The sequence below is a fragment of the Aegilops tauschii genome, chromosome 1 (genome assembly GCF_002575655.3).
Source record: "Aegilops tauschii subsp. strangulata cultivar AL8/78 chromosome 1, Aet v6.0, whole genome shotgun sequence".
NCBI lineage: Eukaryota > Viridiplantae > Streptophyta > Magnoliopsida > Poales > Poaceae > Aegilops > Aegilops tauschii.
In genome coordinates, this window is record NC_053035.3 from 499,337,396 (window position 1) to 499,346,891 (window position 9,496).

Genomic DNA, 9,496 nt, shown 5'->3' on the forward strand with positions numbered 1-9,496 from the left:
ATCGCCGGCCAGATGGTGCGTCTAGCATCGTTGGAGGGCGTGTGGAGGTTTGTCTCTGTTTGATCTCGCGGGATTCGGTCGGTGCTGGTCTTCAGTGGATCTGTTTGGATCCGGTCTTCGTTCGTCTTCGTCCGTCTTCGTTTGGGTGTTTACAGGTTTGATACTTCTGATCTACGACTTTCTTCATCGGTGATGGTTGCTACTCTGGTGCGCTGGTCCTATGGGACCTTAGCACGACGACTTCCCAACTGATTACTACAACAAGGTTTGTTCGGTTCCGACGAGGGACGGGCTATGATGGCGGCGCGCCTTCGGCTCGCTCCAGTGCTTGTAGTCCTCGCTAGGTGGTCCACGGACATGGTTGTAATTTTTATTATCTCTATTGTTCTTTGCACTGCCATGATTGAAAATTAATAGATTGAAAGTTTCTCGCAAAAAAGTCCTTTTTAAATATTGTGTTAACTTAAAAAAAAGCACATTCACGGTTGAAAACTGAATGACTTAAGAAACTGAACTAATGCTGAGAAAATGATATAATAAAATAACTAAAATTGGATCTAATCTAAATATGACAACTTAAACTTAGTCTTGATGTGTTGAAGTAATGCTGAGATCAGGAACATCAAACACTTCCTCTATAAATACTGATGGCCACTTGTTTAGTTTGGAGATTGGATTGCACCAACTCTACCTAGTTTTACTACGAGTAGTTTGTTTGTCGAATCACAGATATCATCCACGGGCAAGGCAAGTCTAACAAAAGGCACCGTGGCAATACAATTAAAAAGCACATCACATTGCCATAATCTTCAAAAGTTCTAGGCAGTACAAGGACCTTTTCATTTCATCAAAATTGGAAAAGGAAGCATTTAAAGTTGCTACTTGCAACTAAGCAAGAACCAAACAAGCATATCAATCTAAGCCACATCACATCAGTAATTGCAGTTTAATTAGATGCTCTAAACGTATCATCATCCTTGACACTAACCCTCATTCTGATCAAGAGTGCATCATAATCACATCAGCAAGCATTGCCGTTTCAGATGCCTTAGCCTTACAATAACTAACAAACGGAGGCTCTACACAGTTCTGGTTAACCATACACCACATAGAATTACAAATGTAAACACTCAATTTGCCTGGGACACATGCGCTGTGCGTCCGACCCGGCGGCTGCTTGCTAATGGTGAGCCCGGGTGCGATAGCACCGCCAACCACCTCTATCCATCCATGTTGTTCATTCACAGTCGAGATGCCCCTTACTCCATCGACTCTGTCCCCAACGCTTTACAGTCCCTACGTCATTTATGCAAGGACAAAAAGTGAAACATAGGCAGCCGATGAACTGAATCTATATCTATATCTACTAATAAAGCAAGGTGCGTTTCTTTGATTTTTTTCATCCGTTCACCATCGTTTTTTTTCTTCTATCCAAGGTGATACTAATTTTTTGTGTGTCCAACTGCTAGAAAAGAAACAGTTTTATCCAAAATTTCGTACGTGGCCGCCCGCAGCGAAGCCAGCCCATTTATTTCCTGCCCATGCAGCTGAGAACCCTTATTTATCACACAGGGCGGCAAATAGACGAAGTTTCACATATGGCACCCAGTATTGGGACGGCCCATTTTTATTTTTTCTCTGTTATGCTTCTTTTCCCTTTTTCTTTTCTCTTTTCTTTTCCTTTTTTCTCTTCCAAGTTTATTTCTATATTTTTCCTTTATTCATAACTTAAAATTTTCATTTTTTCAGAATTTTAGTTTTTGATTAAATTTCCGTAAAATCTCTACAATTTATTTTTTTGTTCCCATTTTGAATTTTTATCCAAACTTTAAATTTTTCTTCCCATTCCAAAATTTATTCAAAACTACAGAAAATGTACGCATTTTAATTATTTTTTATGTTTTCCAAAACTGTTTGATATTTTAAAAATAAATTGCATTTTAAAATATGATACAAATTCGAAAAATATTCATTTTTATTGAAGTGTTCAAAAATTAAAAGTAATGCTTGTGTTAGAAAACATGTTTTTGAAAATTGTTTCAATGTTCAAAACATGTTTTCATTTTCAAAAATTGTTCACATCTTCAAGAAATGTTTGGTTTCTTATAAAAGGTTAATGTTATCTTTTTTTGCTAATTTCAAGAAATTGTTCACGTATTGAAGAATATTCGAAATATCATAATTATTAATTTATTTTTTGATAAATTCAAAAAAGATGAGAGAAATAAAAAATGTTTTGACTGGTACGCTACAGTATATTCTTAAACATTCGCGCAGGCCATTTGTTAACAAGAGCTATTTGTTCAAGTGGCTAGCAGCACGTGGTCGAGTTTTTTAGGTTGTGAGTTTGATCCTTCAACTTAGTGGTTGTTTTTGAAAAAAATTTCGCGCCTTACAAACACATGCCGTTTTAGTGCCTGCCACTGCCCTGGCCAGACTCGAACTGTTGTGCATCCCACGTGCTATTTGACAATAAAAGAGAATATGTTGGTTGAATATAAGTAAAAGAAATTGTGGGCACATGTCAATAAAAGAGGATATGTTGGTTTGGCTGACTAAAAATATGTGGACAAGTGAGCGCTGAAATAATTACAAAGAATAAACCCTGGTAAAGTAGGGACTACCTGGTTATGTGTTGATTATACCAATTAAACGGGATTCGCTGCAATTCATACTTTGTCCGTTATGCCATCATAGGAGAGAGTGGTTGAAGCAACTATGCCTTGAAGGTCGCCGTGCTACCACAAAATGAGGAGGCAACCACAATCTAGACACGGTGACGGACCCGAACAAAAAAAAGGCACAAGTTGGGTGGTGGCCACCATTCCGACCAACCCCATCACTATTAAGATCTCGTGGGCCAAACATGACCCGTGAGAACATCGCAACTCCTCGCTCTGTAGCCCCACCACTGCGGAGACCGTTTTGATGAACACATCAATTATTTCTTCGATGCTTCTCGTAAAAAAATCTCTCTCGTTGCAATGCACGGGCATATGTGCTAGTAGAAAAAAAAAGAAATCAATTGTGCATGCGACTCGGGGAGCAAAATCCCGATGGGGACCCACAAACTCAAGAGCATCTTTAATTGATGATGCAGACACAAAAATAATTAACTTATACATCTTCAGGGTCCCAAAATGTTGCTCCAATAGATGATCTAGATGCAAAAAATTACATCACCTCCTTCAATGATGTAAAATTCAACACTAGGAGATGCAAATTTGCATTTTCATCTCCCAAGTGATGTAAAAGTCCAGTTACGCGCCAACCACCCAACCTCGTTCATTTCATTTCCGCTCGACGCCCGCCAACCTCAGCCGTCGGTGATTTCTGTCGGGAAACGCTGCTGCCGCCCATCCGTCCATCCTCGACCCCGCCGCCAGCCGCGCCGCCCTAGCCACCGACGACCCTCCGATTTGGTTCCGCCCGCCGACAGCCGCCCACCTCCGTCACCGGCGATTTGCGCCTGGAAATGCCGCCGCCGCCCGTCCGTCCACCCCCCACCCTTCAACACTAGGAGATGCAAATTTGCATCTTCATCTCCCAAGTGATGTAAAAGTCCAGTCGCGCGCCAACCGCCCAACCTCGTTCATTTCATTTCCGCTCGACGCCCGCCAACCTCAGCCGTTGCCGATTTCTGCCGGGAAACGCCGCTGCCGCCCATCCGTCCATCCTCGACCCCGCCGCCAGCCGCGCCGCCCTAGCCACCGACGACCCACCGATTTGGGTCCGCCCGCCGACGGCCGCCCACCTCCGTCGCCGGCGATTTGTGCCTGGAAATGCCGCCGCCGCCCGTCCGTCCACCCCCCACCCAGCCGCGGCCAGGCGGGCTATCCCGCCGATGATGCCCTTCCGATTTGTGTCCGCCAGGCCAATGACCGCACTGCCGATTCAGAGCTTCGTTGGAGCTCCGACGGCCGTAATGGTTGTACTAGCTCACGGCCGCTTTCCTTGGTATTGCTGCATACCGCCGAAGCTAGTAGGGCAGCCACGTGACCACCACAACCCGCCGAGCCAGGGGTCTCTCAGTCGTTGCCGCCACCACTATGTCGCCACGAGCGGAGTCCTCCGGTAGTCGCGCGGCCGTCCAGAGGTTGTTGAAGCAGCCGCCACCCACCCCAAACGGGCTTTGTGCTGCCCTGCAATGCTCCAACCGGCCGTCGGCCGGTTTCTTCCACCTCGCACGCAATGTGTTCGACCAAATTATTTGTTGGACTAGGAGGTTTACATCACCAAACATACATCATCTGTTGGAGTAGGAGGTTTACATCACAAAAATATACATTATTTGTGGGGGTTGGCTCTTTTTTGGTGATGTAAAAATCACTTTTTGGTGAAGTCTATTATACAACATCCATTTTTACATCTCCAAATTTACATATCTATTGGAGATGCTCTAAAATGAAAGAAAAACCCGACTCACACAGGATAAATGAAAAACAGATGGCCGAAAATTAGGAGAAGTGTTACTTAAATCTCTCCTTCCAACTATAGAACTAATTAATGCTATTGCCAAACAATAACTTCAAACGAGGCAATCAATATTGGAGAAGTACAGTTCAGAAATGTGTTGTCTAAAAGAGGCAATCAATAATGATATTACTTAAGTCAACATTGTACGAGATAACTTTGACAAATAATAACTTCCTAATTTTGGGAACGTGTCTAAAAGAGGAGAAACTTTAATTTTACTTCATTTATGTCTATATAATGAGGTTCATACTACGAAAAGACAATAAACAATTTCAATTTTATCGCTCGATGTCTACTGCATGGGATCGGGATGAGCTATAGCATCGGATCTCTCTTCTCTTAATCTCTCTCTCTATATATATACGGGTCAGTTGCTAGCAAATATTTCACATCAACAACCAAAGTGATTTTTTTTCGCGGGTATTTTTTTAACAACCTAAGTGATTGACAACCTAGTGTTTTATCAGGTGGGGTATGGACAAGTACACAATTCGCATCCTTGCACTGGCCCTCCTGCCTCTACAGCTCGTATGCTCTGCTACTGTTGTACAATGTAAGCACACCAATCAATTTTTATTTCTTCACTTCTCTTGGAAGTCTATATGTAGTACAGCTAGTAAGGAGGGTTTTTTATTGTTTAATCTTTTGTTTGTTTATTTATTCTACTCTAAAGTATACAATTGGATAACAATTGAATATTTGTTTGTTATTCCATAGGCTGAATCATGGTTGACATGGATATCGAGAAGATCAATTTACCAAACGGGCTATGCGCTCACGAGAGTTGGATTCATTGCGGCGCTCATGGACTATGCGACTGTTGTTTGGTAGATTCGATCTGCTACCCCACTATGGATGAGTGCACGAGGGAGTGTAAAAAATCCTCGTCTTCAAAAGACATACTACGGGCCAGGACATCCCCTCCTCCTTTACCTGGTCCTTAATTTTCCAGCCTAGTCAAATTGCTTACATGCATATTTACTTGTCCCGGGAAATGAAAATAATGCCTAGTATATGTGTGGAAATACAGTTGTGCAATAAGATCGAGTAATACTCTAGCAATTGTTGTTGAGTATTTGGTTTGGCAAATTGCATCTAAACTTTTGCCAATTATTGCGGGCTAAGTTCTAGTAATAATGCAACCTAGGTACAATGTGAGGCCTAAACCGGAGGTGCTTTTCCTCGATACACATGCACCGAGCTATTGCTGAGCGGCCATGAGTCTCATGGAAACAAGATCTTAATTGGTTCTGATCAGCACTAAAACACATCTCATGTTTTACGAAGATACCTAAGCAAAATTTACACATTGATTTAAGAAAGTTGATTAATATATGCATAATTTGTTAATACACTCTGGTAATTATAATAAAATGGATGCATGCATCGCCCGGATGGAGAGGCCGGGGGTACATCCTTCTTTTCAAAAAAATAAAATAAATTATAATCGGAACTGGTGGTTTGTAAAAGATAAAGCAGTAATATGTAAGGACATCTTCAATGCTGGCCCGCAAATTATCTCCTGAATCTGTCTGCGCACTGCGGGGGGGGGGGGGGGGGGGGGGGGGTCCGCGGATACGAAATGCTCGAGCTGGCCATCCAACGCTGCCCGCATACAATGGAAAACACATTTCAACAAACCAGACGAAATTCATGCAAACCTGGAGAATTTTCATATAAACCGGAGCACACTCATTTTAATTCGGACATTTTTTATATAAACCGGACAAAGTTCATTATATTTTGGACAAATTTTAACTAAACTCCACTCTCAACATAATCTAAATGATTGCCGGCGCCCGTTCCTCATGTCTGACCGTAAACCCTGAGAACTGAAGCTCTGGCTCCTGCTTTCATCTTTTCTAGTTCCGCATCGACGCTTTCCAGCTCTGCCTCCGCCACGGCAACATTAGCAGCCAATCAACCGACGATGATTAATCCGCCAAGCTTAGCATCAGCGGGAGGGAAGGAGGGGTGGCCTTCTTCGGCCCCGAGCTGCGGAGACCTACCATGCCCTACTCTTCCTAGCTGTCGGCAGTGCCCGCGGACGTGCCAACTTCGTGGTCGTGGCGACGGGGCGCGGCCGTGGCGGAGATGGCGGTGTGCTCCTCGTCGTCGCTCTTGCCGAACACCTCGTCCTCCGCCTCATCAATCTCCTTAAAGGCGACCTGTAATTCTGCCTGATGGTGGCGGTACAGCTAGCGGTCACTGTGGATGTCACGGGTGGAGCGGTAGGAGTAGAGCAGTGCCTCCTGCTCCACCACGTCCACATCTGGTACGATGTCCATGCCTGCGGCGAGTTGCTCCCTTCGCATGCCAGTGCTAATCTAGGAGGCCAAGGCTGTAGTCCTTGTCGACCTACACCTGTCGGAACTTGGCCTCCTGCTCCTCCTGCAGCATGTCCATGTAGTGGGAACGGGCCTCGCCGATGGTGATGCCGGGATGCACCGTCGAGGATGGTGGGGTCAGCTCGTCCTCGGACGTGTCCTCCATTGGGATGTCATCAGCCTCCGTCTGCCTACAGGCCTGCTAGCCGGCAACAATGGCGGCCATCTCCTTCTTCTGCTCGGACGAGAGGTTGTCCTAGAGGGCTTTGGAGTGCCAGGAGGCCATGGAGGGCGTGGTGTGAAGAGGAGAAATGGACCAGAGGAGGATGACTGCCGCTGAATAAAAAGGTGAAACACTTTGTCGCACACTATCGGAAGTTCTTATGTGAGGTGTTTCAAGTTGATTAGCCGAACTCATCATGTTGTTGATCGGCATATGAATTTGTAGGGTTGCTGATGCATGAGAGTTGGAATACATATGGTGCATGTTATTAGTATCATAAGAAGTTGAAGCATGTAAGTTACTTTAAATCGGCCCTTGCACCTAATTAGATGCATGATTGATAAAACTAGGGCTAGCCGGTACATTATGCTCATTAAGCGATCTAATAACAACATATGAATTATTTGCGTCTACATAAGTGAGTCGGCTACTCATATTATCTTCGTAGATTGCAAACCCTAGATGACGATCTCTTTCTAGGAAGAACGAGCTGGAGACCGTTCAACGCTTCGTCTCCAGCGGAGTCGCCAAAAAGTGTGTTCGCACACGAACATATCACCATATACTCTCGACACCGTGGGTGATGCATCACAGCTTATGCAGAAAGAGACCCGGCCGGAAGCGCGGTACACAAGCAATCCGATGGACGCTTTTGTAGACCCGAAACCCCACACGCCCGGGAGGGACTCTGTCAGGGCACGCGGCGGCTATGGGATGCCCTAGGTCGACTTGATCGTCCTTAGGGCCTTGTGGATTGCTGCCCTCCAAGATGAAGAATGAGAAAGAAGAAGAACAAGGGAGAAGGAAAAGATAAAGATAAAAATAAAAGGTGGTAGCTTGATTTGTTCGATTATGTGTTGTTTCAATTGGCCGTCACCCCTTACATATATATGAGACGGTTGGACTCCCCATACAAGAAAAGGACCATATCCCGTCGAAAACACTGAAAGTTAACCTAACTCGGAATAAGAGGTCCGGAACTTCCGGTTCGACCCGGAACTTCCGGACTCAAACTATATCAAGTAGCCCTCTTGCACTGAACCTGCAGGTCGCATATGGCTTTGGATCATGATGGTCCAAAAAGCAAAGTTGTTCATCTTGAAACGGAGAAAAATTAGTATGTAGAATTTTTGTTCATCCGAGGTCATCTTGATATTGGTTATGGGTCTGCAAATCTGCAAAAAAATATTGAAACTGCACTTTTCTCAGCGCACATTGAGTGCAATGTTCCTGTAAATCCTAAAACTTATGGGATTCCGCTGGAACTTTTGTCCGGAACTTCCGGGGCAGATTTATATAGCACACTATTTTGGCTCTAACTTTTGTATAAGAATTCAGAATGAGACGATTTTTATATCAAAATCTACCGTTTCAACGAGGTGAAGACAGTCCATGTAGAACATGTTCTCATATGAGGCCGTCTTGGAGGCGTAATTGGCCGAACAATACTCAGAATACAAAATCTTTGTATTCTGAGCATACTTTCAGCTCTTTAGATGAGATCAGATGATGATGACCCAAACATCAAAGTTTCTCATTTCGACGATACATAACTTTCTCATGTTGTGCACTTTTCCATTTGAAGTTATCTTAATTAAGTTTTTGACCATGACAAAATCGGATGTCTACACCTACAACTACAACTATGTCTACGAGCGGAACCTAAACTATGTCACTACATTAGACGCCGCGGTCAAGCCCTTCATGGACGACCTTGCGTTTGAGAAGCTCCACAACCTATCCTACGATGACTTTAACGACTTCACCACCATCGTCTTTGTCAATATCGCGTCTTACAACAAATGGTGCTACTCGAGCCCCTGCTATTATTGAGCTCCGTTATGAAAGCCTGGGTCTAACCCAAGTTGGTCACACCTAGCAATGGGGATGTTTGTATATCGTTACCTTGTTGAAGACATTGCTCGGATATGTTTGAAGTGGTTCTTCAGGGTATAAACCTAGATTCTGGCCTTGGGTGGTTGGATCCGGTGACGGCGAAGCTTAAATGTCAATCCCTTCCTGAAGGCGTTACTGTTGAAGAACATCATTGTCTGTGTGATGCTGTGAGATGATTGGTGCGAATATGATCATCGTTATAGTTTTCCGATTACGGATTTGATCGCTTTGCGCTTTTTTTCTCCTTGCCTACACATAGCCTTTTGTCTTATATATGCCTTTGTTGTTTGCTGGTGTGTCTCTGTGTGTGTGTTTGATGTTGGTTGTATGCATCCTACCTATGCAGAGATCAGATGTGTACTTATTATGTTTTAAATTTTCTTAATGCTTTATTTTGAGTTAATAAAATTCATCCTTTGTCGAAAAACCCCATGTTCTTTACTTCTCACTGTCGAAGGGAGATAGGCCAGCTGTCTGGCTTGAGAGGCGGGTGGATCAGTCGATACAGAAGGAAAGAAAACCTTTGAACGAGCCGGGAGAGAAGGTATACTAACCTCTGGTCACTCCACCACTT